General features: G+C 33.1%; 1 protein-coding gene across 1 annotated transcript in view; it reads right to left on the bottom strand.

Annotated features, from left to right (window-relative positions):
- LOC129915027 (uncharacterized protein DDB_G0271670-like) overlaps positions 1 to 4,856 on the bottom strand; it is a 204,469-nt gene extending 199,613 nt beyond the window's left edge. Inside the window, exon 1 of the mRNA XM_055994482.1 lies at positions 3,150 to 4,856. The gene's annotated coding sequence lies outside the window, so the exon portion shown is untranslated. The remainder of the gene's footprint in view (positions 1 to 3,149) is intronic.
- Between the last annotated feature and the right edge of the window lie 8,967 nt (positions 4,857 to 13,823).

Raw genomic sequence — 13,823 nt, forward strand, 5'->3', positions numbered from 1 at the left:
TTAGAATGTTGTCTAGTGTGTTTATACAAAAAAGGCAAAGTCGAATACAAAAAAAAAAAACAAGTTGAATGGCAGACATTGAGTAATAATGTTACATTGAGGTGATAATTAAGGTGAATACAAAAAATGTGTGTTTCTTTTTTTGATTTCTTTAGAAGATTACTCAATTAATTTTCTAGTAGATACTGACGTCAAGGTTTTCCTATCTAGTAATGGCTTTTTTTTTATGAAATTCTAATGTAGAATCTAATAATTCTTGACATAACACATTTGACAGAAAAAAACAGCTGTCATTTAACATCCATGGTCAAATTGTCAAATTATTTTAGAAAGAGTTATTTTGACAGTGAAAGTCAGAGAATTTTGTTTAGGTATTTTTGCTTTGTTTTCATTTTTTTTATTAAATCAGCTTATAAAACATGAGAAAGATACATCGTTAAAGGAAATTTTAAATTGAATAGTATTTTTTAAGGTGCCACAACCTTCAATATATTTTAAACAGTTGATACTTGTTTAGTTTTTAGTAGTAAAAATTTAATTTTTGTAAGTAAAAAACATCCTCTTCTGTCGTACTTGACAGTAATTAGCCAGTTTAGGCTCAGTTTAGAACTACCAATAAATCGCAGTTCATATAACATGGAGTGATTGTTGCAGTTCCAAAAATGAAGCTCTTAGAATGCGCTATTGAATGAGTTTTTTATGTTTTTTTAAAACACTTTTAAAAATGTAAGTTAAAGGAAAGGCCCAACGAACGACAACGGAGCTCCTATAAAACGCTGTGTAACTAATATTTCACACCTGAACGTCAATGACAAAAAATTCTATTCAAATAGCTGAACTGGCCAGAAATAAAAGTATGGCTTAACCATCTAGTCGACTTCTGTCGTGCGTCTTTGAAGAGTTGTAAAAATCAACTAGTAAAAAACCATATTTTTAGGAAGAAGAAATTATGCTCAAAATCGATACAAGCCACATCAAATCGGCTTGATGCAATAAGAGCTGTTGATGAATATGAAACAAGCAGTTTTCAAAGTAAAACAAGTTTAAATTTTGGCAGCAAAACAATATGGCATCAAAAGATACAAAATAAGACGTATGGTATGGACCATGATCTGTACCTAAGTAGGTAGAACTTTATTTTAATAAATTTTGTCACTTAAGCCTGGTCCGTAGATCGAGCTAAATTTTAGATCCCATACAAATTATCGAAAAAATCTAGCACCAAAAATGTATGGAAGCTCGGATCTGCGTACCAGGCTTTAAACTCTAATCTTTGCACTTAAGAGACGTTTGAGAACATGTTTGAATAGATTCATATCACCAGAGAAAAATATATCTTGTTTTTTATGTTCGATCGAATCTAAATCCAGCTTGAGTCGATTTAAACCGTACGGGGAAGCTGTAGAGATGTGTATGATTAAAATTTCAAAACCAAAAGTACATTACGAACTGACTTTTGCATTCATATCCATATAATTCTACGCTTTTGTTCTTGTGCTGGACGCACTCATTTCATTCGATCACAAACAAAAAGGAAAGTTGTTAAAATGGAAAAATGTTGTCTAATTTCAATTTTCTATCGATTTCGAGAGTTTTTGCATTTGATTAAGGTTTAAGGTATTGTAAAAATCAGATTAAAATACTGAAAATTGAGAATTAGTAAGGTTTTTTTTAATCCAGAAATAGAAATATTCTAATTTGATTTTTGAAGAGCTGTCAAAATAAGTATCCTTCTTAATAATTCCATGCAGGTCAAAACACCATTTTAATTATCTCCTGCCCTAAATCTAGAATAAGGTTTAGTGGAAGCGTAGCTTGACGATAGAAATTATCTGATGCCGACTTTTCACTATTCGACTATTTGGACTTGGAATTTTCTAAGACCATTTCAACTTAATGCCGATTTTTAACTAGTCGTTAGTCGAATTTAACCGCACAATACTTCGCACGGCTAAGGTCAACTATGATTTTTCTATAGGGATTGTCACTTAAGTCACCTGAGGCTTATGCCGACTTTTCACGAGTCGATTTTTGACGTGCGGCGGTTCGTGTGAAGGTAAGCCGTAGGTGACTAAAGTGACAATCCCCAAAGAAAAATCCTAGTCGACTTAAGCCGTGCGACAAATCGTGCGGATAAAATCGACTCGTGCAAAGTCGGAATTACGTTCACATGAGTCGACTCACTCTGAAAAAATTCGTCGCAAGACAAAAATCGATTCATGAAAAGTCGACATTATAGTCAATTGCGGCTTAAATTCACAGGAGCCGATTAACGCCGAAAAGTGAAAAGTTGACAAAAGCCTTTAGTTTATTAATCCCATCCAGATCGAAAAATAGCCATATACAAAATAGTTACAATTTTGACGTTTGATCTATTAATTCAGAAGTATGCATCCAAACTCACAACAAACAAATATATTATAAGTCAAATCTGACGAACGTGATGCTTCTTAATATTTATATGATTATAAAGTCCTACCTCAAAATTGAGAGAAAGGACTTTTCCTCGAAAAAAAATTAATGAATATCGTAAAAGAAACCAAATTCCAGTTTATCGTTTTTAAACTACAAAAGGATGTGTCCAAAGATTGTAAATCATATCCCTAACTACTGTAAATTTCTCAAGAAATCTGATCTTAGTAATCCAAAAACTCTATTATCCCCTTCAAAAAGAACCTCATTGAAAACCGAAAAAAAAAGAAAAGAAAATTACAATCACCTCGCCTTTTTCTCATTCATAACATTTTTATTTCTTTCATTTTCAAAAAAAAAAAAAAAATAACAAAACATAAAAACATCTAGAGAACACACATAAAAAAACACAAAACATAATCGAAAAAAAAACACATAAAAATAGAATTCAACGAAAAAAAAATCTCTTTTTACGTGACATTTTGTCACTACTGGACCGACATAACAACGCCGCGCCACATGTGTCAACAACACTTGACAGCGATTTGATTAATTTTTCCTTCATCAATAAATGTCATAAAACACATTCAAAGAAATACAAAAATCATATAAAAATTCATCTTCATAAAATTAAGATAAAACTGCATATTAGAAGATTGAGATAATTAAAATTTAACTCATTCTTAATAAACTCGTTCAAAATTATATTGAAACAAAATTTATGAATGTGAACTCACCTTCAAATCAAGCGCCAACTAAATCCACTTTTTGACGTTTTTTTCTCAGGCAGTTGGTTAAAATAATCCAAAATAAAGAAAAACAAGGGGGATTAACAAAAATAATGACACACCACACTTTATTTTTTATTTATTATTTATAAATATAAAAATATATTTTAAGATTTATTTTTTTAATCACACACTATCAAATTAATACACAAACACCCTTATACAACTCTTATACAACATAAATCATAATAATTTCTATGATTTTTCGATTAGGTATAAACCTTTCATAAATATTTTAGGGGTAGATTACACTAGGTATTTTTGGTTTACTTAAATAAACCCGCTATCATTCGTTAATCAAATCCGTAACGAATGTCATTCGATAAAAACATTACAACAAAAAAATTACTTCCTCCGCACTTCTATAGCACTTCTATAAGTATGATATGAAAGATATGGAGCATTCGTTGAATATACACATGAAACAAAACTTCAACTCGCCCTTTTTTCTGTGACCGTTAATTCGAAAACGTCACGGCTCGTTACTGTCTTTGAATGCGCGCGGCCCGAAAAATTTACAACAACAAAAAAAAATGTACCTACATAAAAATATATTACAAGTCTATACACTACATGCTGCTATATACCAAAGCACATGTGTTAACAATATTACAAACATGTGTGTTGTTTAGCAGGCAAGCAAAATTCATATAAATTACAAGCAACTAGAAGAGACGAAATAAAATAAAACTGAAGTTAACGAATTAGAACTGTCAACCAGATGTGTTTGAGTTGAGTGTTGAGAACCATTGGGGACGGCGGGCGGGCGGGAGTTTTTTTTTTAAATAGGAGCGAGTTTACTTCTCTCGTCGTTATTTGTTTTTGTCGCTGGTGTAAATGAAGTAAAATGCGCACTCTCACTCAGTGTCGCTACAACAGGCTATAGGGTAATTGAATTCAAATGGGGCTCGGCAAATTATATTATTGTGCTCTATTATGCACAAAGTCGTTCGCTCTGGTCAGCCGCCAGACCAGCAGACACACAATCTAATTACCATTCAATGTAGGTGAAGCCTATTAGCCCCGACGAAACGACGAGACCAATTCAGTTAGAGAAACGAAACTATCTCTATAAAGTTGTATAGAAGCAAAATATAGGTAGTTTAGGTCTTAGAGCACACGCGCTTATTCTCATTCGTTTGTATAAAAAAACAAAACAAAAAATGAGAAAAAAAGTGTATCAAAACAATGTGACAGTTGATACAACAAAAAAACGTAACAGACGCGACAGACTGTCAACCACGTTCGAATTAAGATAAGACAAGAGGGCGCTAGAGTTATTTCTGGGTAAGCAATGAGTAAGATAGGGAATAATATAGGTTATCAGTCAAGATTCGACTTCTTCTGTCAACTGGAACGTTGTCTACGAAATAGATGAAGACCGACGACGATACACTCGATTGTCAACTCGTTATTATCTCGTTAGTTATTATATTGGTTCGTTTTCGTCAATATGGTTTGGAATCCCAATACCAGATTGTTGTTAAATTCATTCACTCACGTATGTGTCGTAGTAGAGATAAATAAACATAATTTGTAAATAAACTTGTAGGTATCGTGAACACGACGAATATACACAAAACGATTTTAACGTTAAGTTTGTCCGGCATACGCTACGTAATCAATGGCATTCGTTGGCCAACTGATCGCGCTCCAGAGAGTTGTACGGAAATTTTACCCACTTAAACACTGAACACACTCATTTGATCGAAGAAAAACATATTGTACTAAAATGACTCATTTGAAAAGTGAGTGTGAGTGAGAAATGGAAAGTGCTCAAACATGTTTGAGTGAAAGTGTGGGAGAATAAATGTTGTGTTTTGAGTGTGAATTTGATAAACAAATGGCCGTATACCGGTCGGTCTCGGTGGTGGTTATTGTGTGAAACCTGATAATGAATGATAACAAAGTTTGAAATAATCTTGTTTGCAAGCAAGCTGTGTTAAAATAGAGGGGTGCGATGGTTGGTTTTGGGTTGAATGGGAAATATAAGAAATTAGTCATGAGTGGAGGTAAGAAATTAACAAGTTCATTGTGTATATACTCGTAGTTTATTATTAGGTAAGTGATTGCGTTTATGAATGAAGAACAATTGGGCGATGGACGAATGATGTTTGATGTTTTGTTTTTATTTTGGTTTGAGGTAGAAATAAATTTAAGAGGAAGAATTATTGACTGCAATTCTTATTGCAAACGGATTGATTTTCTTCTTTATTGTATGCGATTTAAGACAAATTTGAGGGAAACCGACGAAGTTTCGAATACCAGAGTTACGGGCGACAGAGTTACGGCCGTCAAAGTTACGCGAAACCGAAGTTACGAAAAACTAGAGTTACGAGTTCTAAAGTTATGTTAAGCTATGACATGTGATTTTTAAGTTGGCAACAATTGCGAGGAACGATATGGAATTATGGAAATACAAACAAGAGAATAACATTTTTCTCATTGGTCAGAACTAAATGAGTTAAGCGAAAATGGGTGTTATTTAATTTTGTAAAATTTTGATTGGATAGGTATAGATATACATATATGGTTTTGTTTTTGTGAGAAGATCGCAAAAACGTTGAAATAGAAAAAAAAAACATAAGTTTGGGGGACATAATTGAAATTAACTTCTATTTGTCCAACTAATATTGCACCTACGTATTTTTTTTTTCTATTAATTAATATAATTATTATTCATAGCGTATTTTGTAATACCCACTTTGTATATCTATACCTATCCAATCAAAATTTTACAAAATTAAATAACACCCATTTTCGCTTAACTTTAGTTCTGACCAATGAGAAAAATGTTATTCTCTTGTTTGTATTTCCATAATTCCATATCGTTCCTCGCAATTGTTGCCAACCCAAAAATCACATGCCATAGCTTAACATAACTTTAGAATTCGTAACTCTAGTTTTTCGTAACTTCGGTTTCGCGTAACTTTGACGGCCGTAACTCTGTCGCGCGTAACTCTGTTATTCGTAACTCCGTTACCATTTCCAAATTTGAAGAAGAAAATCATAGTTATGTTGGATTTGGACATAAAGAGATGTCTTAGAATTGTTAATTATTTTATTAAAAGCGGATGGACTTCAACTAATCGCTGAAATTAATTTAGTTTGTATTTCATTTTTGAAAAGGTTTTTCCAATTTAAAAGTTTTACTGTGAATGCACCTTTAAACGAATAACTTTAGCATTTCCTATTACATAATGAAAAATCTTAAGCAAACAGTAATGATCTTCGAAGCCATCATCTTCAACCACAGCTACTTCCCACAGAAATGGGAAACTGCAAAGGTCGTTGCGATGCCTAAGAAAGGTACAATCTAAGTAAACTCTTGGAAGATCTGACACTCGACTTTGGTGGCTCAAAATGCTTTGCAGCGTAAACAACACCATGCCAGGCATGAGATTCGGTGTGCAGGTGTAGGATCGCAATTATCACCACCTGCAAGTTAGAGCGATAACCTGCCTTACGCGAACGATTCACTCAAATACTACTATCCGAAAACTGTATGATTTCTACAGTAAATGGGGTATCCGGATCAACTTATCAAAATCGGAACTACCGTCCCTTAGACAAGCAGGAGGACAAACCAGTCGTTAGGCTGCAAGCTGTTAGAGCATCACACTGACCCTTCCAGATGGAACTAAATTGAGAACCAAACGTATTGCCAAGTATTAAGAAACTTACTTTAACAAACTCCTGAGGTTCAATTTACACTCTCGGTTGGTTCTTAAAAAAGCCAACGAACGGCTTTGATCGCCTTTAACCCCTTATTAAGAGAAGAAACGGAGCCACCAACGAAACTTCTGATCTACAATTTCTCCGACCTGCCGTGAGGTCAGATCAGAAGTTTTTTTTAGCTACAAGGCACAACTGGTCAGAGTCCAGGCTATTATGGCTGAGTTATAACTTTTCCTAATGGAAGAAGAGTCTTAAGCCTACGAATTTTAAGAAAGGGAACGGTTTTAAGAATCCTGATTCTTCTGTAATTTGCCAATAGTTATCTTGAATGAATTTTGGGATTGTGAATCTCTATTGTGAACGAAATTTTTTGTTTTATCGTTTAAACTCAAATCAAGTTCATATTTCACAATCGCCCTTATCACGTATTCCATCGTATCGCAAAATTTCTACGATTAACAAATAAAACAATCACAAAATCCGATTATGATGACGATTTGTATGAAATTTATTAGTTTTTCGGGAATGGTAGCAAAATTCCGATACGAATGGAATTCATAATCAAGCCGAAAAGCAAATTTTTTTCCAAAGAGATACACAATACCAGTCATCGATTCGATTGACTTTTATGACATCGAAAGTTGAATGACCTCGCAATAAGGGCCTAAAGCTCGTTGACCGATAAAGCTTCAGAAATTTTACTATTGTATGCAATCCTTCGCCAACGTTACATGTAAACTCTAAGAATAAGAAATTTAATTTTTGTCTAGGCTCCCAAATAACAAAATCTATCAACAACGATCATTGTTGAATATAAAAATACTGCATGTTTGCATGCAGGGTCGGATAATTCATCAAACCATCATTTTATATAAACCCAACAAAACGACAGCGACGACGCACGAAGAAAAATGTAACGAACTTTAATTTATTGTTTTCCAACATAATTTCCTAGCTTCAACATCAACACAACAGACACACTGATGGTGTTGAACATTTTTATGTGCGTGCACTCTCAAAGCAATTATAATTTAATTGCTGTGGAATTTCAATTTATTTTTTTTTCCTTTATGCTGGAAAGAGACTTATGTGGGTTATATGGTTTTCGGTTTAAAATAGTTGAAAACCCATATAAGTCTCTATAATCGTAAGTACTTAATTCTGTTTAGATATAGATGCCACTCCTTTTTGTGGTGATGGTTTTTGTTTTCCCTCAGGGGTATACACTGAAAAGTCATTTGAGGAAAGAAATATTAAAATACAAAACCAATTCTAACGACCACCTATTGCGAGTCAGGTCAGAAAAAGGATATCTAAGCGTGAACGAATTACTAAGAAGAAAAAGAGGGTCCCGACTGCATGCGTGATGAACTGATCTAAATCTACCATTTGAGGAAGGGATCCTAAAGTCATTTTATTTTCAATCAATCATGCGTGGTTCATCTTTTGTGTTGGTTGTGAGTTCAAAAAAGGGTCAGAACGTATTTATCAGAATTTGGAACAATTGTTTGAAAAAATTGTTTTGTATTTTGGGTATTTTTATCATTGAATGATCAAATACACAATAGATGAATATAAATATCTTGACTGAGCTACACAAAAGCTATAATCAAAAGGAAAGAAGGATGAATAACTTTTGGTATCCCGAGAAAAAACATAATCATCAAATTTTCCTAAACACACGCGGTCACTCATACGGTCACTCACGCGATCATTTGAAAATGGAATTTCAGTTTTTTAATTAAAATTTGTACAAGTTATTAGGACCATGGTATAAAAAGACAAGGTATGATCATTAGAGCCGCCATCTTACAAAATGGGGTAATAAGGTTTTGACGTTTGGCATTTGGCAAAGTCAAAAGCAACAACAACTTCCAAGACAAATTTGTTTACAACAACAATTTCAATGGGCTGGGCTGTCAAAACCTTAAGTAGCCATAAGTTTTGACAGTTCTCGATACTGAGTTTTTTCTAATGATCATACCTTCTCTTTTTATACCATGATTAGGACTTCCTATAGTCAGTCCTTTTCATTACAATACAATACTGATTGAAGAAAGCATGAATGTGAAGCAGGGGCGTACACATCATTAGGGCAAGTAGGGCGGTGCCCCGGGGCCCCTGACATGCCAGGGCCTCGATTGGAGACAATGCAGAGATGGCAACTTATTTGACGAAGCAAAAAGATAAGATATTTGACATGAATCACTTCGGATACGAGAGAGACAAATTATATTCTTCAGTGTAATGCATAATGAATTGGTAGCCAGTCACATACCTCAGGGATCGCAAAAAAATAAATCGTTTTTTTTTTTAGAAAAATTACATATTATTTGCCCCAAAAAGTGTTGCGTCAATAATCTTAGCGACCAACAAATGATACCTACATCAGGGGGAACCCCAAAATTTAGTCTTGCCCTTGCAACGTACGCCTCTGATGTTAAGTTAGAGAAAAACCTGCCACTGATCATAAATTCACTCCTCGGAAAAGTTATTAATTATTCTGTTGCTAATAAGTTTCATTTGTTATGAATTTTAGTTCATGGGGATGTTTCAAACAGCATTTATTCCAACTCATTTTTACTGGAAGAAAAAAGGTAAATTAATTTCCAGTAAGTTTCTGTTGTTGAATTCCCTCAAATCTTTTAAATTTACAAAAAAATGCACATTGAGTGCGCCATTCAGCAGAAATTTTTAAGATTTGGTAACGTTCTTAACAGCGTTACGGCTTATGAAATACAAAACGATAGAAAAGCTACACGGAGAAAAAAGACCACATAAAATTAAGCGGATCACACCTTAAATTAAGCGGATTTCTGCATGGTTTTTTTCTAAGATGACTTCTACCTTAAATTAAGGTGACAAATAACATTAATTTAAGTGAGAGATCATTTTATTTTTATGTTGAAACATTTTATAAAAAAAAAACTTAAGATTATAATTTTAAAATTTTTATTTTTTATCTTTTTAGTATGAAAATTCACATTAAAATAAAATGAAGTTCACATTAAATTTAACTGAGTTTAAGTGGAATCACCTTATTTTAACCGGATATCACTTTATTTTAAGGTGGTGAAATTTAATGTGCGCATCATCTTATTTTAAGGTGTTCTTTTTTTCTCCGTGTATTAAAAATATGGATTTTACAACTGTAACGGGTGTGACAAATTAAAGTTTAAAGTGACATTTTATATTTAATTTAGTTTTTCATATTGAAAAATTACACTGTGCTATTTTAAAAACCTAAAGATGGTGCTCCTACACGGAGTAAAAAGTGTCACCTTAAAAATATAAGATGATGCGCACGGGAACGGGTCGTTATTCTGCATTCCAAAATTCTGTATGACCAAAATTCTGTATTTCAATAAAAAATTCTGTATTAACATAATTCTGTATTCCATTATTCTGCTTTTCTATTATTCTGTATTTCAAAATTCTGTAAATCCAAAATTCTGTTTTCAAAATTCTGCAAATCCATTATTCTGCTTTTTGAAATTCTGTATATTCCAAACTTATACATTTTTATCTTGCCTGTTGAACAATTTATATTCAATAAACAAATTAAGTATAACAGTGTATAAGAGCCGATTGCTAAAACGAAACTTAAGGATTTATGTTCTACATAAAACCTAATGTGACAGTCTACGCAGAGGAAAAATTAGGGAATATGAGTTTATGTTCTACTTAAATATTTCAGCTTTGTGTCAGCAAATGGCAATAAAAGACCTTACAAAAAAAAGAGAAATAAACTTTTACCTTACAAAAAAACAAATACAAAATAACAAAAAACAATTTGATGAAATATGTACATAATTAAGATTATTGGCTAAATATTACTCGTATTTTCGTATTCAAGGTGTGTCATTGCCATATGGAAATTAATTGGGGAGATACTTTACTTTAAAGTATTTTCTGCAAAGAAAATACCAAAGATCTGTAATCAAAAATTCTGTAAATGATAAAAGAAAAATTGTTTTGATAGTGAAAAAAAGTGCGCACTTTTTTTCGTTATAAAAACAATTTTTCTTTTATTGTTTACAGAATTTTGGAATACAGAATTTTGAAATCCAGAATTTTAGAATACAGAATTTTGAATTTACAGAATTTTAAAATACAGAATTTTGGAATACAGAATTTTGAGACCCGAATTTTGGACCATACAGAATTTCGACCCCAACCCGCTTTAAATAAGGTGATTCCACTTAAACTCAGTTAAATTTAATGCACGAAGAAAACAGACCACATCGAATTAAGCGGATCGCACCTTAATTTAAGCGGATTTCTGCTAGTATTTAGCTGTACAAAATAAACAAATATTTATAGAAACTATTTTACTATAATTGAATTTTGTAAGTGTTAAAAGAAGAGACAAATATTTAGTTAATAAAATAGAATCAAAATTAGACTTCATTAAAAAAAAAAAAACAGTTTATCAATAGTAACAAAATAAGAGAATGGAAATATCTTTCTAAATTGACCATCAACTCATTTTCCTTCCAAAAGTGGACTTATACCACTTTCAAAAAAGGCTCATATCTTGAATAATGTTGTTTTTGTTGGAGAAAATTTTCAGTTGTCCGAGGAGAAGTTCTTCTTATTCTGTTACGAGATCTTGGAGTAGAGAAATTAGCCTTAATCCAGATTTTCTTTTTGTTTGTCCTTTTATAAAATATCGACAATTTTTGCAAGTTTCCATTTGGTTAGGAAAAAAATAGTTGTTAATGCCGACTTTTCACGAGCCGATATTAGCCGCACAATATATCGCAAAGGTAAGGTCCACTAGGATTTTTCTATGGGGATTGTCACTTTAGTCACCCAAGGCTTGCGTTAACACAAATCGAAAACAAAACAGTCACAGTCTTCTCTCTTAAAATGCTGATACTTTTATTGCTTTTTTAATTCAAACTTTCTTTTAAGGCTTTTTCAAATAATTGAGTCATTTCTGAAAAGTAAAGTCGGTTAAGACTGAAAAATCCTTCACTATATCAGGGCTCAAATCTGCAATGGACTTGGTGTTATCTTTTGCTTTTCATCTTTGAGTTCTGTTTCAGTTGGAAAAAAGTTAAAAAAAAAAAAAAAACAAAAAATCTACCACGAGTTTCCTTCTCACTCAATCGACAAATCATGACCACAACTCACAGGCCCTAAGGCATTATTCAAAATCCACACATTCCCACATAGACAGAATACTAGAACATAGTATGAAAATCCATCTTGCGATATGGTTGTCTAAGGTCGTAATCTTGATCTTGATTCTAAAAGCTGAACCACCTTTGCCTTTTGTAAACACACAACATAGATTCTGTGAATTAAACGGCCGTGAGTGAGAAGCACGTACGAATCTGTCGTTCTAAGTAGTTTCCTAAGGGGCTCTGCTGGGACGTGTTTGCTAACGTGTTGCGATTGTTCCATGCAGCCAGCAGAGATCCCCTCATCTGTTTAAACACAGTTGTGTGCTCCTGCTGTTGTAGTTGTAGTAAACAGGGAGCAGCCAGCAGCAGCATAGAACGGATATGAGTTGTTTTGTCTTCTTGCCGCATAGTATAATGCATCTTCTGTTTGGCCATTTTATTCCTGCATCATTGGCAAGCCGTTTATGTGGGTACGATACGAATGTATTTCTATTTGTGATGTTTCAACGATCTCGTCATTATGAATTCCATCCAATAACGTTGGGTTAAGGCTGACCATTGTTGAGCCTATATGTAAGCCCCCCAGTGATGGCACAAAGGAATAATGACCCTATAATAAGCTGAAGGAATAGTTTGTGCGTGTTTACTTTTGTGACTATGATGGGTATAGAAGATCCCACTTTGAGTTGGATCTCCCGTGGGGGAATCGCGCTAGAGACATGATGGATGAAGAATGCCAGCAGTACGTGCTGTTGCATTGTTTGAATAAAGGAATATGGAGAGAGATGATATTGAGTCATTTGCTGGTTTAGAAGAGGTGTTATTTTGTTCACTCGCCATCACGTTATATCGCGCACGGCTTGAGTCTGACCCTTGGAAGGAGTGGGTTATATTGTGATTTAAATTGACCATGTAGTAGGTTATTTATGAATATTTATGGGATTTTAATAGTTTGAAGTAAAAGAGTTGATAAAATAAACCGTTAATATGGAATCGGAGTGTTGAAGTTTTTTTTTTGAAAATTGTTTTTAGTTTTGAACATACTGTTAGTTTGATGAAGCAGTCTAACACACTTTTTACAAAATTGTTAAAATTGTGGAGCAGGTTGAAATACAAAGATCAGAATCATGTTATTAAATTAATGAGTCACTAGTCACACATTCTAAGGGATTTCTTAACCAGTCGAGAATGATTGAAAAGCTTATAATGTATAATTCCAATAAGAGAGCTACAGAATACAATATAAAAATGACATGGTTCTAATTCTATCATAGAATCTAGCTACACGGTGACTTCGCAATACGCTTACGAATGAGTTTGTTGGCTAGAAATATAAGGAGTAAAAAGTACCTATCCTGTAGAAATCTGATTTTTTTTTTTTTTTACTACATTCGTGGGTAAGTTTTCATGTATAAAATGAAAAAAGTAAGTATACGCCAGAGTGAACTTTTTATTTTTGTTTAAATATGTTATGTACCTTTTAAATTCAGTATCGTTTTACAATTTTTAATTAATCTCAAGTTTTTCTCCAAAACAGCTGGACAGATCGGAATTTTTGAAATTTTCACACGATCTTTTATTGTCAGGTGATGATCGAAGGAATAAGGCTTTTGAAAAAGTAGTTAATAAGCCACCTTAAAGTGTACCTACATTTTCTTGATAAAAACGATTTTTTTTCTACGGAAGCCGCCATTTTGTCAGAAATCAGAATTTTGACTTTTGTTCGATACAGCGAAATTGAAAAGTCTCCATTCATTTATTGTGTGCGGAAAAACGACAATTGAAATTTGTTTGTTTTAGTTGTTCATTTTGT

Source organism: Episyrphus balteatus, chromosome 3, assembly GCF_945859705.1.
Source record: "Episyrphus balteatus chromosome 3, idEpiBalt1.1, whole genome shotgun sequence".
NCBI classification, from domain to species: domain Eukaryota; kingdom Metazoa; phylum Arthropoda; class Insecta; order Diptera; family Syrphidae; genus Episyrphus; species Episyrphus balteatus.